Consider the following 19,262-nt stretch of genomic DNA (forward strand, 5'->3'; position numbering starts at 1 on the left):
AATGCAAAAGTATAAAGATGTAGATGGTGACATTATAAAATTAAAATTGTTTCCTTTCTCATTAAGAGGAAGAGCTAAAGATTGGTTGCTATCTCTGCCTAAGAATAGTATTGATTCATGGACTAAATGCAAGGATGCTTTCATTGGTAGATATTATCCCCCTGCTAAAATTATATCTTTGAGAAGTAGCATAATGAATTTTAAACAATTAGATAATGAACATGTTGCTCAAGCTTGGGAAAGAATGAAATCTTTGGTTAAAAATTGCCCAACTCATGGATCGACTACTTGGATGATCATCCAAACCTTTTATGCAGGATCGAACTTTTCTTCGCGGAACCTATTAGATTCAGCTGCTGGAGGTACCTTTATGTCCATCACTCTTGGTGAAGCAACAAAGCTCCTTGATAATATGATGATTAATTACTCCGAATGGCACACGGAAAGAGCTCCACAAGGTAAGAAGGTAAATTCGTCGAAGAAACCTCTTCCTTGAGTGATAAGATTGATGCTATTATGTCTATGCTTGTGAATGATAGGACTAATGTTGATCCTAATAATGTTCCGTTAGCTTCATTGGTTGCTCAAGAAGAACATGTTGATGTAAACTTCATTAAAAATAATAATTTCAACAACAATGCTTATCGGAACAATTCTAGTAATAACTATAGGCCATATCCTTATAATAATGGTAACGGTTATGGTAATTCTTATGGGAATTCTTGCAACAATAATAGGAATACACCCCCTGGACTTGAAGCTATGCTTAAAGAATTTATTAGTACACAAACTGTTTTTAACAAATCTGTTGAGGAAAAGCTCAATAAAGTTGATATTCTCGCTTCTAAGGTTGATAGTCTTGCCTCTGATGTTGATCTTTTGAAATTGAAAGTTATGCCTAATAAGGATATTGAAAATAAAATTGTCACTACAGCAAATGCCAACCAAGTTCGAATTAATGAGAATATAAGATTGATGGCCGAATTGCATGCTAGGTGGGAAAGAGAAGAAAATGAAAAACTAGCTAAAGAGAATAATATAGCTAAAGTTTGGACTATTACCACCACTAGTAATGTTAATGATTCACATGTTGCTGCACCTCCTACTATCAATGATAAAATAATTGGTGTTGGCAATGTTACTACTCCTAGTGCAAAGCCCGCAAAATTGCCTGAAACTGCTAAAACTGCTGAAACTGCCTGTAATAAAACTGCTTAATTTTTTTCCAACATTGGGGATGATGATCCCATTGCTTTAGATTATAATGGTTTGGATTTTGATGATTGATACATCTCTGAAGTTATAAAGTTCTTACAAAAACTTGCTAAGAGTCCTAATGCTAGTGCTATAAACTTGGCTTTCACAAAACATATTACAAATGCTCTCATAAAAGCTAGAGAAGAGAAACTAAAACTTGAAACTTCTATTCCTAGAAAGCTAGAGGATGGTTGGGAGCCCATCATTAAGATGAAGGTCAATAACTTTGATTGTAATGCTTTATGTGATCTTGGTGCAAGTATTTCCGTTATGCCTAAGAAAATTTATGATATGCTTGACTTGCCACCATTGAAAGATTGTTATTTGGATGTTAATCTTGTTGATAATGCTATAAAGAAACCTTTGGGGAGAGTTAATAATGTTCGTATTACCGTTAACAATAACCTTGTCCCCGTTGATTTTGTTGTCTTGGATATTGAATGTAATGCATCTTGTCCCATTATATTGGGAAGGCCTTTTCTTCGAACTGTTGGAGCTACCATTGATATGAAGGAAGGTAATATTAAATATCAATTTCCTCTCAAGAAAGGTATGGAACACTTCCCTAGAAAGAGAATGAAGTTACCTTTTGATTCTATTATTAGAACAAGTTATGATGTTGATACTTCGTCTCTTGATAACACTTGATATACACTTTCTGCGCCTAGATTTATATTTGAGTCTTGGAAGTTGTTTACTACTGTAGCAACCTCTCCTTATCTTAGTTTTGTGCATTGTTGTGCCAAGTAAAGTCTTTGATAGTAAGGTTCATACTAGATTTGGATTGCTTGCGCGATAGCAGATTTCTTTGCCGTCACGAATTTCAACCTGCCTCTCTGTAGGTAGCTTAGAAAAATACGCCAATTTACGTGCGTGATCCTCAGATATGTACGCAACTTTCATTCAATTTGGGCATTTTCATTTGAGCAAGTCTGGTGCCTCAATAAAATACATCTTTACGGACTGTTCGTTTTTGACAGATTCTGCCTTTTATTTCGCATTGCCTCTTTTGCTATGATGGATGAATTTCTTTGTTCCATTAATGTCCAGTAGCTTTATGCAATGTCCAGAAGTGTTAAGAATAATTGTGTCACCTCTGAACATGTTAATTTTTATTGTACACTAACCCTCTAATGAGTTGTTTCGAGCTTGGTGTGGAGGAAGTTTTCAAGGATCAAGAGAGGGAAATGATGCGATATGATCAAGGAGAGTGAAAGCTCTAAGCTTGGGGATGCCCCGGTGGTTCACCCCTGCATATTCTAAGAAGACTCAAGCGTCTAAGATTGGGGATGCCCAAGGCATCCCCTTCTTCATCGACAACATTATCGAGGTTCCTCCCCGAAACTATATTTTTATTCCATCACATCTTATGTGCTTTGCTTGGAGCGTCGGTTTGTTTTTATTTTTGTTTTTGTTTGAATAAAATGGATCCTAGCATTCATTGTGTGGGAGAGAGACACGCTCCGCTGTTGCATATGGACAAATATGTCCTTAGGCTTTACTCATAGTATTCATGGCGAAGGTTGAATCTTCTTCGTTAAATTGTTATATGGTTGGAATCGGGAAATGCTACATGTAGTGATTCTAAAATGTCTTGAATAATTTGATACTTGGCAATTGTTGTGCTCATGTTTAAGCTCTTACATCATATACTTTGCACCCATTAATGAAGAAACACCTAGAGCTTGCTGAATTTGGTTTGCATATTTGGTCTCTCTAAAGTCTAGATAACTTCTAGTATTGAGTTTGAACAACAAGGAAGACGGTGTAGAGTCTTATAATGTTTACAATATGCCTTTTATGTGAGTTTTGCTGCACCGGTTCATCCTTGTGTTTGTTTCAAATAACCTTGCTAGCCTAAACCTTGTATCGAGAGGGAATACTTCTCATGCATCCAAAATCCTTGAGCCAACCACTATGCCATTTGTGTCTACCATACCTACCTACTACATGGTATTTCTCCGCCATTCCAAAGTAAATTGCTTGAGTGCTACCTTTAAAATTTCCATTCTTTACCTTTACAATATATAGCTCATGGGACAAATAGCTTAAAAACTATTGTGGTATTGAATATGTACTTATGCACTTTATCTCTTATTAAGTTGCTTGTTGTGCGATAACCATGTTTTACGGGGACGCCATCAACTACTCTTTGTTGAATATCATGTGAGTTGCTATGCATGTCCGTCTTGTCCGAAGTAAGGGAGATCTACCACTTTAATGGTTAGAGCATGCATATTGTTAGAGAAGAACATTGGGCCGCTAACTAAAGCCATGAATCATGGTGGAAGTTTCAGTTTTGGACATATATCCTCAATCTCATATGAGAACACTAATTGTTGCTACATGCTTATGCATTAAAGAGGAGTCCATTATTTGTTGTCCATGTTGTCCCGGTATGGATGTCTAAGTTGAGAATAATCACAAGCGAGAAATCCAAAATGCGAGCTTTCTCCTTAGACCTTTGTACAGGGCGGCATGGAGGTACCCCTTTGTGACACTTGGTTAAAACATGTGTATTGCGATGATCCCGGTAGTCCAAGCTAATTAGGACAAGGTGCGGGCACTATTAGTATACTATGCATGAGGCTTGCAACTTGTAAGATATAATTTACATGATACATATGCTTTATTACTACCGTTGACAAAATTGTTTCTTGTTTTCAAAATAAAAGCTCTAGCACAAATATAGCAATCGATGCTTTCCTCTGCGAAGGACCTTTCTTTTACTTTTATGTTGAGTCAGTTCACCTATTTCTCTCCACCTCAAGAAGCAAACACTTGTGTGAACTGTGCATTGATTCCTACATACTTGCATATTGCACTTGTTATATTACTCTATGTTGACAATTATACATGAGATATACATGTTATAAGTTGAAAGCAACCGCTGAAACTTAATCTTCCTTTGTGTTGCCAATACCTTTACTTTGATTTATTGCTTTATGAGTTACTCCCTCCGACCCAAGGCTTAAGGCGTTAATTTCTCAGCGCGGTTATTAAGGAGAGCGTTGCATGTATATTGTTTCCTTATGTGCCCCTCATAAAGTGCTAGTAACTGCCTCCTTTAATTTCTCTCCATTATCTCTGCACCCGCAAGAGTCTCCTCGGTAGTCTCCACGGCCAATCGCACACCGGTTTTAGAGGAGCTTAATAGGAAGGGCAGTTAATTCGGAATAAAAGAAGGAGTTAATACCTATGGCATGCAGCGCTGAACCAATGGACTTGCTTTCTTTTAGGACGTTGCAAACCGATTTGAGGGGTAACTTCGGGAGTAAGAGACTAAATATCACCCCGCGCCTTAAGCCTTGAGGAAAAATCAGAAATTTTTTTACGCCCTAAGCCTTGGGTCGGAGGGAGTAACTCTTATGCAAGACTTATTGATGCTTGTCTTTAAGTACTATTCATGAAAAGTCTTTGCTTTATGATTCATTTGTTTACTCATGTCATTACCATTGTTTTGATCGCTGCATTCATTACATATGTTTACAATAGTATGATCAAGGTTATGATGGCATGTCACTCCAGAAATTATCTTTGTTATCGTTTACTCGCTCGGGACGAGCAGGAACTAAGCTTGGGGATGCTGATACGTCTCCGACGTATCGATAATTTCTTATGTTCCATGCCACATTATTGATGATATCTACATGTTTTATACACATTATATGTCGTATTTATGCATTTTCCGGCACTAACCTATTAACGAGATGTCGAAGAGCCAGTTGATGTTTTCTGCTGTTTTTGGTTTCAGAAATCTTACAAAGGAAATATTCTCGGAATTGGACGAAATCAACGCCCAGGGTCCTATTTTTGCACGAAGCTTCCAGAAGACCGAGGGGGAAAGGAAGTGGGGCCACGAGGCGCCGACACAATAGGGTGGCGCGGCCCATGCCCTGGCCGCGCGGCCCTGGCGTGTGGGGCCCTCGTGTGGCCCCCCGCGTTGCCCTTCCGCCTACTTAAAGCCTTCGTCGCGAAACCCCCAGTATCGAGAGCCACGATACGGAAAACCTTACTGAGACGCCGCCGCCAATCCCATCTCGGGGGATTCTGGAGATCACCTCCGGCACCCTGCCGGAGAGGGGAATCATCTCCCGGAGGACTCTTCACCGCCATGGTCGCCTCCGGAGTGATGAGTGAGTAGTTCACCCCTGGACTATGGGTCCATAGCAGTAGCTAGATGGTTGTCTTCTCCTCATGTGCTTCATTGTCGGATCTTGTGAGCTGCCTAACATGATCAAGATCATCTATCCGTAATTCTATATGTTGTGTTTGTCGGGATCCGATGGATAGAGAATACTATGTTATGTTGATTATCAATCTATTACCTATGTGTTGTTTATGATCTTGCATGCTCTCCGTTATTAGTAGAGGCTCTGGCCAAGTTTTTACTCTTAACTCCAAGAGGGAGTATTTATGCTCGATAGTGGGTTCATGCCTCCATTAAATGCGGGACGAGTGACGAGAAAGTTCTAAGGTTGTGGATGTGCTTGTTGCCACTAGGGATAAAACATTGATGCTATGTCCGAGGATGTAGTTATTGATTACATTACGCACCATACTTAATGCAATTGTCTGTTGTTTTGCAACTTAATACTCGGAAGGGGTTCGGATGATAACCCGAAGGTGGACTTTTTAGGCATAGATGCATGTCGGATAGCGGTCTATGTACTTTGTCGTAATGCCCAATTAAATCTCACAATATTCATCATATCATGTATGTGCATTGTTATGCCCTCTCTATTTGTCAATTGCCCGACTGTAATTTGTTCACACAACATGCTATTTATCTTATGGGAGAGACACCTCTAGTGAACTGTGGACCCCGGTCCATTCTTTTACATCGAATACAATCAACTGCAATACTTGTTCTACTGTTTTCTGCAAACAATCATCATCCACACTATACATCTAATCCTTTGTTACAGCGCAAGCCGGTGAGATTGACAACCTCACTCGTTTCGTTGGGGCAAAGTACTTTGGTTGTGTTGTGCAGGTTCCACGTTGGCGCCGAAATCCCCGGTGTTGCGCCGCACTACATCCCGCCGCCATCAACCTTCGACGTGCTTCTTGACTCCTACCGGTTCGATAAACCTTGGTTTCTTATCGAGGGAAACTTGCTGCTGTACGCATCACACCTTCCACTTGGGGTTCCCAACGGGCGTGTGCTTTACGCGTCATCAAGCTAAATTTCTGGCGCCGTTGCCGGGGAACTGAAGAAAAGCTACACCACAAATATTTCTAACTCCCACGTCAACTACACGCCAGCAGTGGTACAGGGATAATATAGATATATGTGTATGTGTGTTGGATGTGGTCAGTGCTGTCAAAAAGAATAAGCAAAAAGTTCATCAGGCCGGATAATCCGGGCCGGATATTTCCAAAATATCCGGCCCCCAGAATTTCGGCTAAGGACTTGAGGAAAAGCAGCTCAGTATAGGGGCCGGACAATTGCCCGGATATTGTCCCGGTTTTGTCCCAGGGCCGGATTATCCGGGCCGGACATTTCATGAATATCCGGGCCCCCCTCGAAAACGGCTAAGGACCTGAAGAAAAGCAAGTCTGGATAGGGGCCGGACAATTGCCCGGACATTGTCCTGGTTTTGTACCAGGAGGCCGGATTATCCGGGGGGGGGGGGGGATTATCCGGCCCTAACTTAGGCCGGATTATCCGGCCACCGGAAGGCTCAACGGCTGGATTTTGGGGAGGGGTATTTATACCCCTCTTCTTCTTCCTTCCCCCTTTGCTCAATTATTGCACAAGAAATCTGCCAAGCTTCACCTCCATTAGAGCCACCTCAAGAAACACAAGATTTGCAAGATCTCCTTCCTCCCCCAACCAAATCTCTTGATCTTTGGAGATTCGAAGGAGAAGCCACCGATCTACATCCTCACCGAAGCGTTTTTCATTTCCCCCTCATTTGTTCGAGGGATCTCATGCTAGTGTTCCTATTTGGTTCCCTAGTTGATTTGTGTTGATGTGTTGTTTTTGATTGTTGTATTGTTACAGATTTGGAGCCTCCAATTCAGTTGTGGATGTGTGCCCCAAGAACCTTGTAAAGGCCCGGTTTCCGCCTCGAGGAAATCCCTTAGTGGAAGTGGGCTAGGCCTTCGTGGCGTTGCTCACGGGAGATCCGAGTGAAGCCTTCGTGGCTGTTAGTTTGGCTTTCGTAGCAACCACACTCCTCCAAACGTAGACGTACCTTCTTGCAAAGGAAGGGAACTACGGGAATCATCTCCGTGTCATCGCGTGCTCCACTCTCGGTTTCCTCTATCCTATTCTATCTCTTATATTGTGTAGCTATATCGTGCTTAGTTGCTTATCTTGTCATATAGGTAAATTCACTTAGTTGCATATCTAGAGAATTTACCTTTGCGTCAAGCCTAAATTGAAAAAGAACTAAAAATTGGTTAGCACCTATTCACCCCCCCCCCCCTCTAGGTGCGGCATACGATCCTTTCAACTTGTAAGAGCTTTGTATTTTGCTTGATGAATTGCGTGTGAACCTGTTGCCTACCAAAACCCACCGGCGAGCAGCGACGGGCAACACGGAGAGCCGGGAGGCTCCCGCTGGTGGATCCTGGTCCCTCGGGCAACGGCCGCAATGCTCCAGCACACGTCCCGGCTGATGCAAGGGCGTGCCACCTGACCTATACCTGGTCAGGAAGGTGATGGATTGCTTCGATTAGTTTCCTGCATGGCAAACACGTAAACATTAAATACGAGCCTCGATCGGCTCTTAGGTTGCCTTGTGGATCGGCTCAAAGAGCCGACACTACTAGGAAATGCCTTACCGCCGGCGTCCCAAATTGCCTTACCACCGGCGTTTTCGCATTCGCCGGCGGTCACCTCGCCGGTGGTAATGTCTTATCGCCGGCGTTTTCCAAATCACCGGTGGTAACTGCCGTTATCCCCGGCGCTTTCCCCGAATCGCCGGCGGTAATGACTTAGCACAGGCGGTTTGCAAATTCGCCGGGGGTAATCTGCTGCAACGCTGGCGATTTCAATTTCGCCAGGGGTACAGTTTAGGGGCGCCGGTGGTATTGATTACAGGATTAAAAAAATAAAACTCGAAATATACACCGAATACACACAGAATACACAGTATACACCAGAATACACAGAATACACACAGAATACATAGTTATATAGAAAGTCCCAAATATTCATAACATGCATGCATTAATAACACAAGTTTAGATACTAGATAGTTTACCATATGGTTCAAACTCGAAGTAGCACATGATACATAAATACATATAAGTCTAGTCGATGACCTAGCTAAACAACAATGACATAGTAAACTAGAGAGACGGTGGCGGCAAGCAGCATCACGATGAAAGGGGTCCTCCACATCTCCCTCCTCTGTCCCGCTCGAAAGTTGGCGTATCGAGTTTCCGCCTCCTCCAAAGTGGTGTACCCCTTGTAGCTGTTGCCGCTGAAACGGTGGACCTGCCTCCTACAATCTTCCCAGTCCTCGTAGACTCCAGGAACCCGGCCGTGGTAGACGACATAGTACGTCATCTATGCAAACATAGAAAAAAGAAATGAAAGTTGTTAGTACATTAGTAGAGAGAGATATAACATAGAGTAGTGCAAAGAAAAAGCATGGAAATTACTTAAGTAATTTTATGACTAACATTTGCAAAGGACAAAAGTGTTTGAGTCAAGTAGGCTTCGGCGGGAAGGGACGGATGCCCTCGAGCGTGTTGAATGTTCTGTCGTCACATCCATCTTCTAATCGTCCTTCTATCTCGGCCTTAGAAAGTTCGGGACCATAGTGGAACAAGCCACCATTACCGCGAGACATCCCTCCGGAGTATTGTGCAAATGGTCCGTCTGGATGGCATGGAACTCGGCTCTCACGTTTTCATCGGTGGTGTCCGACATGTTCACGAACATCCGCTGAAGACTCGGATGGCAACAAGAGATCGTTACGAGACCTTACAATCGACCTCATCTGTAGGATGGCAAACCAGGCCTCCATCCCATTGTCATGCGCCGATTGCTTGAGGCAGGGGAACTTGGTTATGTGGTTGCACACATAGCAACCTTTCACTTTCTTCTCATGCCTGATTTTGTCGATGCCAACCTCGGCTATGAAGCCGCTGAGGGCTTTATCAAGTGTAGACTTAAGGTCGGTGAAGTCCTTGTCCGGATCAAGCCCGGAGTCGAGGTAACCGACATCCGAATGATACGGGTAAAAGAGGAGGAGGGTGCAGTACTTGAATCTGCGCAAAATGGAAATAAACCATCATACTCGATCAACTATGAAGGAAATTCATGAAAGAATGTAATAGAGGGTACTCTAGTAACCAAATACTTACTCGCGGAAATATGGTATGACAAAGCATTTCTTATCCTTGTTTAACACCAAGAAATCCTTGATGTACTTCGCTAGAAACGCTTGTTCGTTCTGGACGACAGCTGGAGTCATGTAGAAGGGGTCCATGATAGCGATGTGCGCTGTGTTCTCCATGGCGATATCGTGCGCCATGCTGAGCGATAGGAGGCGGACCAAGTTTCGGTCGAGCTGTTGCATGTTCAAGAGCCTGGAAGATGTCTTCATATCGAATGAACATCAAGTCCGCAGGGTATGTGGTGACAAAGCCAAAGCCAGTGGGCACCTTCGCCGTCAAAACCAGGTACGAGGGATTTCTATCTCGAAGAAGTAGGTCCTCCTTCATTAGAACAGCATCATGCAAGCTCCTCATATCCGGCGTCACCTGCTCGGACAATGTGTGCGGCAGCATAGGCTGGCCTATGTGATGCATCTTCCTCCACGGGGTCGGCAACTTGTCATTAACCACTTTCTTGCTTGCGGCAACATCTCCGGACTTCTTCCGCTTCTCGGCCTTCTTCTTACCGCAACCGGGAGTGGCGTTTTGTTACATACCCTCCGTGGTCGCACCAAGGAGTGTCCTCGGGGTAAGCCCTACTCGGGGTGGAGCGGTGAAGGCGGTAGTGTCTTCCTGCTCGGGAGTTTCTTGTGAAAGGAACAACTTCTTCTTTAGCGTACGATCGGCGGGTGGCTTGTAAGGAGAAACCCCCTCGCCCTCCAGCTCAGCGATGAACGTATCGATTGGAGCTTGATCGATGTCCAACACGTTGCCGTGCTGACTCTCGGACTGACTGTCGGGCTGGCTATCGGGCCCAAAAGGACCACCAGCCGGTGGAGGACTCGGGGCAGCCGTCACATCCTGAGGAGTGACCATTCCATAGCTTGCCTCCGAACCTGAGGCGGCGGTGTTCAGCCGAATTAGGGCTTTCGGCCATAGAAGGATGTGATTCTTGAGGTCCCCGAGAGTGAGCGGGGTTTCCGTTTCCGGGGGTTGATAAGGAGGATGGAGGTCTTGGCATCCCAGTAACAACCGGTTCACGCGAACCCGGCTCACGCTATCATCCATCCTGACGCAGTGGAAAATCCGCTGTGTTGGCAGGATGACACTACCGCTCGCTACAGCCTTCAACTTGTTGTCCACATTCAGTAGCAAGGTGCAAGGAGTCGCGTTGTCCTGTGAAAACATGTGTAGGTCACAGAGGGGCGACGACAAAGTAACTAATTTGTAGAGCTTGAGAGACTAAATTAATTACCGTGAGGGCGTCGAGCTCGGCTCGCGTTGAAGGACCGAGGCCAGGCGTGCAGGTGACTGAGGGGCTAGTATTGTGGCCCCCAGGTCCAGCGAATCCTCTCTAGCGCCGACATTGCCGGCGGGTGGAGTCACCAAGTTGGGTGTGCATTGAGCGTGTCTAGTTGGAGGCCGGTTGTCCGAGTTGCTGGCGCCTAGGCTGATAACCGGCATCGGTCCCTTTTGGCCGCCGGCGAAGTAATTCTTCATCGACGAGCACAAGATCGGGGATGATTTCATTGACCCTGTTGGCCAGCGCGTCATCGACCTTGCTAGCAACCTCGGCACCGACGCGTTGCTGAACCTCGGCACCGACTCGTTGCCGAACCTCGGCACCGACGCGTTGCTCCATGGTTGTTTCCAAGTCGGCCACCTTTTCGGAAGAGCCTCGTGCTCCCGGTCCTTCTCGCGCCCGGCGCGACTCCTTAGTGCTTGCGGGCACGTCCAAGCCATAGTCGGCAAGCTTGCGACCTCCTCCGGCGCCGGGGATACGGTGGGGCCTGTCCAAAGCGGCCGCGCCTTCACGGTGTTCGGACCCCCGATAAAAGGCGTGTCCCACGGGACTTTTCCCGTCGACGTCCGGGACGAGGAGCCAGCTGATTCGGCGGCTGCTTGTTCCGTCAACCGCCGAAGTAACATGAACAATTTTAGAATGTAATGGACTTGGTGAGCGAGTATCAAATTAATAAGCTGGTAAATTGCTTACCACCGCTTTCTCTAGTGCCATCACCTTCGCGTCGGCGACCAACTCAACTCCCACCACCACATCAGGTTTCGTGACACGTTTCCCAGCCAATTCTCTATGGTATCGGGACCTGAGATATGCCCTGAAGAGTGGGTCTTTGTACTTGGCAAAAGGGGGCTCGAGGCCAGCATTTATGTAGGCCAGGTCCTCCTTGTCCCATACCGGCTGCTTGCCTTCGAAGCCACGGCAACCGAGATTGTGGTGACCGATGTTCTTATCCACCAGCTCCTTCCCCCAGGTCGATTGTCGTTTGGTGTACTCGAGCTCCTCGTTTTCCAAGAATTTATTATACTGCTCCAGCGTCATCCGCGGGAAGTGGCGCTGGATCTCTTTCCAAGTCTCATTGTCACCAAGCATCCCCCTCAGCATGGTTTTATAACCGCTGAGGTTCTTGGAGAACTTAGAGATGGCTCGTCTGTTCACGATGTTATCCTTGGGATCCTCGTTCCTGTATTCCACAGGGAACTCATACCGTGCGTGCAGCCGCGCAAGGAGTTGGGCCTGCAGATGCTGCTTCTTCTTGGTTCAGAGTTTCGTCTCGTTGACATCGACGGCGTCCCGAAGGATTGCTCCCAGTTGGAGGCCATACCCCTTCGCCACGTGCTTGGGCTCAGTAGGAAGACCGGTCTTGGCGTCCACCGCGGTGATTATGTCGCGAGTGGTGCCGACCCTATTTGGGCGCCGCTGCTTCCGTTTCCTCTTGGTCTCGGTAGTAGTATCCGAGCTACCCCCGGCAACGCCACTGTCGGTGGTCTCGTCGGCAGCGGCCCTCTCATCCTCACCATCGTTGTCCATCTCATCATCCCCCTCCTCCGAGGACCCGTCATCGCTGCCTGGAAGTTCCTCCAGCTGATCCGAGACCATGAGCCTGTAGTGCTCATCCAACTTCCGCTGAGAAGACCCGTCAACGTCTTCGTTGGGGTCCGCAGTAAGACGACATCGCTGGCTATATCTACCTAGCACTGCACAAACTAGCATATAGTAGCATCAAAAGTACTATCACAATAATGATGAGTAATGAACTACTCAATTAAACAGCCAGTAACTAATCGTGCAGCCAAAGTATATTAGTAAACATACTTAAAACTGTTTCAGTTATACAGAGTTACAGAATTGCACTTGTTTCAGTCATACAGAGTTGCATTTGTTTCAGTTTCATCATCCTCAAAAATAAGTCTACAAACTATAATTGAATTCAAGCCTGGGTGTTAACTGAATCCAAGCATGGGTGTTAAGATTGTACTGAGAGCAAAAGAAATAGAAGAAACAGGAACATAGGGAGCAGTGATGTTGAAATGCAGTGCTACAGGAATGTAGGGAACAACTCCATCAGTATTCTAATCCAACGGAGTGATTTTTTTCTTTTTTAGTGTCAGAATTTAACCCTTCTTCAGTAATTACATTCTTACTCACATTTATACTTCATGCTACCGTTTTTCATATCCCTTCTTTATTACCTAATTCTTCTGGTACCCAGGCTGAAGAAGCCAAGCGCTTGTTAAAACGCCGCCTAGAGACAGAGAAGCCACGGACTGATGCCGCTGCAGAAATGTCTGAAGATCTCTTTGAAGGAGAAAAGGGAGAGGATGTTGGTGATGCATCTGTTGCCTACGGTGACAGCTCGGCTTCAAACACGCCTAGGATCAGTTCCATCGACAAGCTATACATAGTGTTGATCAGGTATGGACTAGTTTCCTTGACTTCATGTAGTATTTTCTAGGCATATCGTGCAATATAAGGAAAGTTGATAATCACCATTTAATCTGCAGGCGATTAATTCATTTTGCTTTTAGCTATTATCATATCTGATGCAAATAACCTACCACAGCTAGTGGGAAAATCTTTGTCCTATTACCTGTATTTTGTATACTATCATGCAACAAGACTTATTTCATTTGGCCATTCTTTAGCAATGGATGATGAATAATGATGTAAAAAACATAAACGTTGACAGATTTAGCCTACTTACTGTTAATACAACCAATAGACTCAGAATTGCTGGTACCACATCCTGTAGTCTTGCTTTTATTCCCTACTTTAATATATACTAGCAAGGTATGGCGCGGCGGCACGCCGCGCCCGTAGGATGATTGCAAGACAAAGAATATGGTAGGAAATCTATAGGCTGGTAATGTACCATCGATCAAATAGTAGCCGTATCGATGTCTTGTATACATGCACAACAATTTTCCAACCAAGAAAGACACATAATAATTCTGTGATAACATCTGAACCTATAGGTTGTTTATATGGAGGAATGCAAGCCTAAGCAGTACAATAGTGCCAGTGATTAATTCTAGAAGTCATAACAGGTAAGCTAATAGAAGTACCTATAATAGTTACATAGAGGTAATATTACAGTAATCAAGTGCTGCTTCTTCACAGCTAGACATTTTTCTTAGAAGTACTTGATGTAGCTGAGAATCCTTAGTGATTCTATCAAGAGATGCCACCCAGGATTCTCCTAATTTCATATCCAAGATAAAGTACAGGAAAAAAAACAGTGGAACAACACCATCTAGTGTTTGATTATCAATCCATGTTGTGAAAAAGAAAACTTGGCAATCCAAAGGAAATCCAAAAGATTTTAAGACACTGTACTTGATCATTTTATCAGCAAGTGGTCTCTCTTGGATACACATTCTGCTATCTGCAAGAAAAGTATGTTTCAATCATGCTCTTTCGAATATAGTTTCTAACATGGTAAGTAAGCACAATGTACATAAGGGCATGTTCAAAAGGTAAATGATAATCATAGTATGTAGTCTTTATTTGTTGTCACCACATATCTGGTGCAAAAAATGGTTTTTACTGCATCAATATGATTTCAAAACCATGTTTGCAGTTAAGAAGAGGAGACCAAGCTTCAGTTAATGAAACAGAAATCAATGATAAAATGATGTCTCAATTAGTTCCTGGCAGAATAGGAAGAGCAGTGAGAGGTAAAAGTACTTTTTTCCAGGTAGCAAGCTCCGATCTTTAAACTGCAAAGCATCCATGTCAACATTAGCCACAGTATGATTCTCTTGCAATGAAATAACCTTGTTTACTGGTGGGCAGTCACTGAAGTAGTTAAAATAGCAAACCGGAAGTTAGAAACGTGTGCACTTACGGCCACAGATTCTGAAAATAAAACCCGATTTTTGTGCTCTAGTATATGCAGTGTTACTGCATATGCACCAATTAGATATGCATCGAGACAAAGACACTCAGAATATGTGAAGTCAAATTTTCTATCATGTATCAGCAATAAAATTCATTTTAACAGAGGATTCAGGATTTAGGGCAGGAGGTATTATTGTTTGTAATATCTTGTGTTTTCAGCCTTTCAGGGTTCCAAGTGTGCTACTCTCTTGGCGCTGAACTGGTGATACTGGTGTAGCATTTCACTGCTTCTATTTCTACATTTTATTGATTTAGATATGCCTTAGTCGAGAATTTTCTTAATCTAAACATCTGTATATGACTGGTAGAGGTCTTGCTGATCTGATAAACAAAAGAATGTAATAAGTACATGCAGACACCCAAAATGCATGTGTATACTAATTCCTACAGGGAAAATAAAAATTGAGAATACCGTAGGGAGGGTATTTATTTACGTTGGTTCGAAGATGTAGTAAGCATCTATAGATCAAATTGAGTAAACTCTCAGAGAAGATCCAATCTCTACGGCTTTGTGAATATTAATATATACCGTATATGCATAGGTGCATGAAATTTTGGAAAATAAATCTCACTTTTATGGAATGCAGTTGCTTGCCTCCATGTTTTCCTTCACTTCTAAAAATTGCAATAGACTTCACATACGCGTCACCAGAAATTGTGATGTGCAATGACAAAAATCACCTGAAATAAAGGTGATACCAGAAGTTAGATATTGATGGTTCCAACATATATTTATTTAACTTTATTTTCAAGAAACTGTGATCAGCTGTATATGGCATAAGAAATAAAGCATAAAAGATACAAGTTGTTTGCATCCATATTTTCCTTAGCTTCCAAAAAAATGCAACAAACTTCATGCATCAGCAGACATTCTGATGTACAATAGGGAAATCACTTGAAACAAAGGTAACACCTGCAGTTAGATACTGCTGCAGATGAGATATCGATAGCAACATTGTAATGTCCTCTTCGAAATAAATAAAAAACAAAGCAGGGAAAAAGTTTAACAATCTACATTATCATATTACTACACCTTTACCAATTTACACAGCAGGAAGTAAATCAGCACTATGAACTTATAACCTTCCAAATTTACATTACTATAGTTAGTAAAAGGATTTTCGTTTTTGGAAACTAAATATACAAAATTTCCATGATAGTTGTAAAAATAGAGACATTAGGGAATTGGTAACTACTATAAAAGGAGGACCTTATGTGGAACACAGTGTATGATAGTTAAATATGCAGTATGGTACGTACATGAAAAAAAAGATTAAGGAAATAAAGAGTGACACTAATCTGTGGGCATTAACCAAACTCAGGAATTTGTAAGTTATTTTTAGCTAAAGTTACCGTGAAAGGAAGGAAAGTATATATCAAAATAAAATCAGTCAAATAGTTTTTTTTTTGCATAATTACATATAGCCAAACAAATGATTCACATGGATTAACTGGTGGCATATTTATAAGCAATGCCTTCTTGAGCCTATACAGGAAATAAGGAACTGGTGCTTCTCAAAAACACAAAGTTACGATGTACTGTAACCATTTCATGCGTATTGTAACAGAATGTGAATCAAGATACCAGCTTCTACTACGGGATTCCTTCGCTACCACGGTTCTCAGAGCTCCACCTCGCGACTGCAGCGTTGACGTTCTCGCCGTTGTTTGGGTGGTGGCAGGACGGCTTCCAGGCGATGCCATGCTCCCTGATCCGGAGCAGGCGCTAGCACTGCTGATTATCGAGTGCTCACCTTGCGGTGACAGACCATCCACAGGGTGGAGGAGCACCGTCCAGGTGAGGAGCTGCAGGTTTCTTTACTACTACCGACAAAGAATCCAAAACGGGAGGAACATTCAGTTAATTAATATTGCAGTGGAAGTATTAAGGACTGGGTAGAGATGGTAATTTAGATGAGACAACTTAATGATCAAAATAATCAACACAGGCTATGAAGTCTGTCTTAAGCAGCAACTCACATGTGGAGCTATAAAAATAGGAACCATGAGGAAAAAAACGATGTCAAATAACTGTGCATTCCATGTTCTCTTTATACAACAAATACAATTATCAACACTTGAAATTTGGTTATACAAAATCAGAACTAATTGTCTTGTAGCAGTACCACATAATACTTGAACCAAATCGAAAATGGAAGAAAAGATAGCCTTCATGAGGACTGAAAAATCTCGCCTGCGCAAAATTTCAAGCCGCCCTAAATCGAAATGTACGTCAGTCAATCTCCATGTTCGTCTATGTTTCTGGTCATGACGGAAACGCGGCGGCAGGGCTCGTTTGCGTATGTGCAACAAAGGGTAAAAATAGAAAAGAGAAATCCTAGAGGAAAGAAGGTAGTGTTCGTTGCACACGAAGGAAATTTCCAATTGGAATTATGTGTCCTGATTAGGAAACATTTTTTCCAGATTCTTCCTAATTTGTGGAACGTTTAAGGAAGGAAAAGAAAGATCAGAGACTTTCAAGAGGTCAGAAAGAAAGGTCCAGTTATGGCAAAAGAATCACAATACATTTCATGAGAAAAACATCATATCGGGACTAAATTGTTTCCTGGGTTTGTTCAGCTTTGACTCAGGCTTGCTTACATGCAGCCATAAGAAAACAAAACTAATTTTCATCGAAAAGCAGAGATGGAAAAATAAATACAGTTCTGAAATCTGTTACTCAACGCAGAGAGCTCCTTCTGTGCTCGCAGGCACCTGGGAAGTGGGATCATGCATCTGGAGATTGTTTTTTCGTGGGCAGCACACGACCGTACAGAGGATAACATAAAGCATCTGTAAGGTGTGAATGAAACAGTCCACTCCAAGACTTTGCAAAGCTCAAATTAGAAAGGAGGAAAAATCACTAACAAAGACACAAAGATGGAGTGGCTCCTCTTAGATCCATGCCCCATAAAGGATGATAAATAATACGGTAAGCATTTTAGGAGTCTACACCTCTTTCTTGGGCGATGACAATTAACACAATTCACATGTAAACAAACACACTCTACTGCGGTGAACAGCTCAGAACCATCGATGATCATGGATACATAGGAAACAGCAGAATGATAAGCACTACATCAAAGTGTTTAGCAGTAAACACAATTCACATGTAAACAAACAGTATTACTGTTGTCTGGATTCCTGTTCTGCATTGGCTCAAGTGCAAGTGACTTACTGGTACCTGGTTTGCAAGTACCCCTACGCGCCCTCATTAAGCTGGACTGGAGTAACATATGACGTTCTAGTCAAATTCGATTAAAACTCACACCAATCCGAACACTGAAACAACTTCAAATAAAACAAACACACACAGTCAGCAGTCTAACCTGGGGGCTGACGCATACATGAATTCATCCTCCTCTGGATCAGTATCGCCTCCCTCCGGATCCGAAGGGCCTGATGTCCCTCAACAGCAACCTCCATCAGCCCGGCGCGCCCCTGCAGGACTTGTTGGCCGCACTCCCGGTTAGGCACGCGGTGACGCCGATGCTGCTCCGCCTCAGCTCCATGCCAACTCTCGTGGTATCATCCCCAGACGCAGCGCGCGTTGTTCCAGCGCAACGACCGCGCCATCTCCGTCAGGTCAGCACTTCGCGCCTGCTGACGGCGCGTGCATGTAGGAGCTCGTCGGCGCCCCGAGCGTGAGGGCCGCGACGCCTCCAGGAGGACGGGACCGCATCGCTCGTTTCCGCAGTGGCAGACGCGTCCGGAGCCGGTGTGCCGGCTTACGTGAGCGACGACTCGTTGCCGAGAAGAGGCGGGGCAGGGGATGGGGGAGGCAACGACGACGATATCGAAGGAAGATCCGACCAACGCGACGGCCAGCGGCAACGGAGGAGCTTCGGCTAGTGGAAATTCGCGCCACTTCCGTTGTGAGAGGAACTGCAGACTTCGCCGCTGCCTCGCGGCCAGGGCAACCACCTAAAGGGATTAGGCAGGCGAGGTTGCCAGCCATCACATCTGAGGAGGTGAGGGTGCGGGGGGCGCCGCCGCGCCTGTGATAGGCCGCCTAACGCCATGGCCCATGGGTTCTGGCGCCTTGCGTGGAGGGAAGAGGGGGAGCCAAGATCGGCTGAGCAGAGAAGGGAGAGGCTGCTGGTGAGGAAGAAGGAGAGGTGAGGGGCCCGGGAAGAGACGTGGTCAACCGGCGACGGAGGAGGAGGAGAACTGGAGAAGAGGCGGATTAAAAAAAAATAGGACCTGACTAGGCAGCCTCCGGGGGCTGGTTAGTCCAAACCAGCCCTCACCCCAAAAGAGGAAAAGAATTCCCGACTGTTTTCCCACGTCCAGAAAAGGCAAGTTCTGGCAGCGCGCGGAAATCGCTTGATTTCTTAGCCTCTTTATTACGCGTACGAACCAACTACCCCAGCTGTCCTATAGAGCTACCAAGCCTCGGCTCGGTCTGGACAAAGCAAACAAAGCCCAATTGTCCAAGCTTTGTTCCTCCGAACTGTAGTTTCTG

The 19,262-nt window shown here is 44.2% G+C and overlaps 1 long non-coding RNA gene across 4 annotated transcripts; it reads right to left on the reverse strand.

Annotated features, from left to right (window-relative positions):
• Window positions 1-13,804: 13,804 nt before the first annotated feature.
• On the reverse strand, window positions 13,805-19,234 carry LOC124693165. 4 transcript variants are annotated; one of them, XR_006999878.1, is made up of 3 exons: window positions 18,127-19,217; window positions 16,383-18,021; window positions 13,805-15,478 (listed from the first exon to the last, which is right to left on the reverse strand). It is a non-coding gene; the product is annotated as an uncharacterized LOC124693165 (long non-coding RNA). The 4 variants fall into 4 exon arrangements; XR_006999876.1 differs by having other exon boundaries at window positions 13,805-14,282; window positions 14,585-15,478; window positions 16,383-19,206; XR_006999877.1 differs by having other exon boundaries at window positions 16,383-16,621; window positions 18,127-19,201.
• Window positions 19,235-19,262: the final 28 nt, after the last annotated feature.

Source organism: Lolium rigidum, chromosome 2 (genome assembly GCF_022539505.1).
Source record: "Lolium rigidum isolate FL_2022 chromosome 2, APGP_CSIRO_Lrig_0.1, whole genome shotgun sequence".
Lineage (NCBI taxonomy): Eukaryota > Viridiplantae > Streptophyta > Magnoliopsida > Poales > Poaceae > Lolium > Lolium rigidum.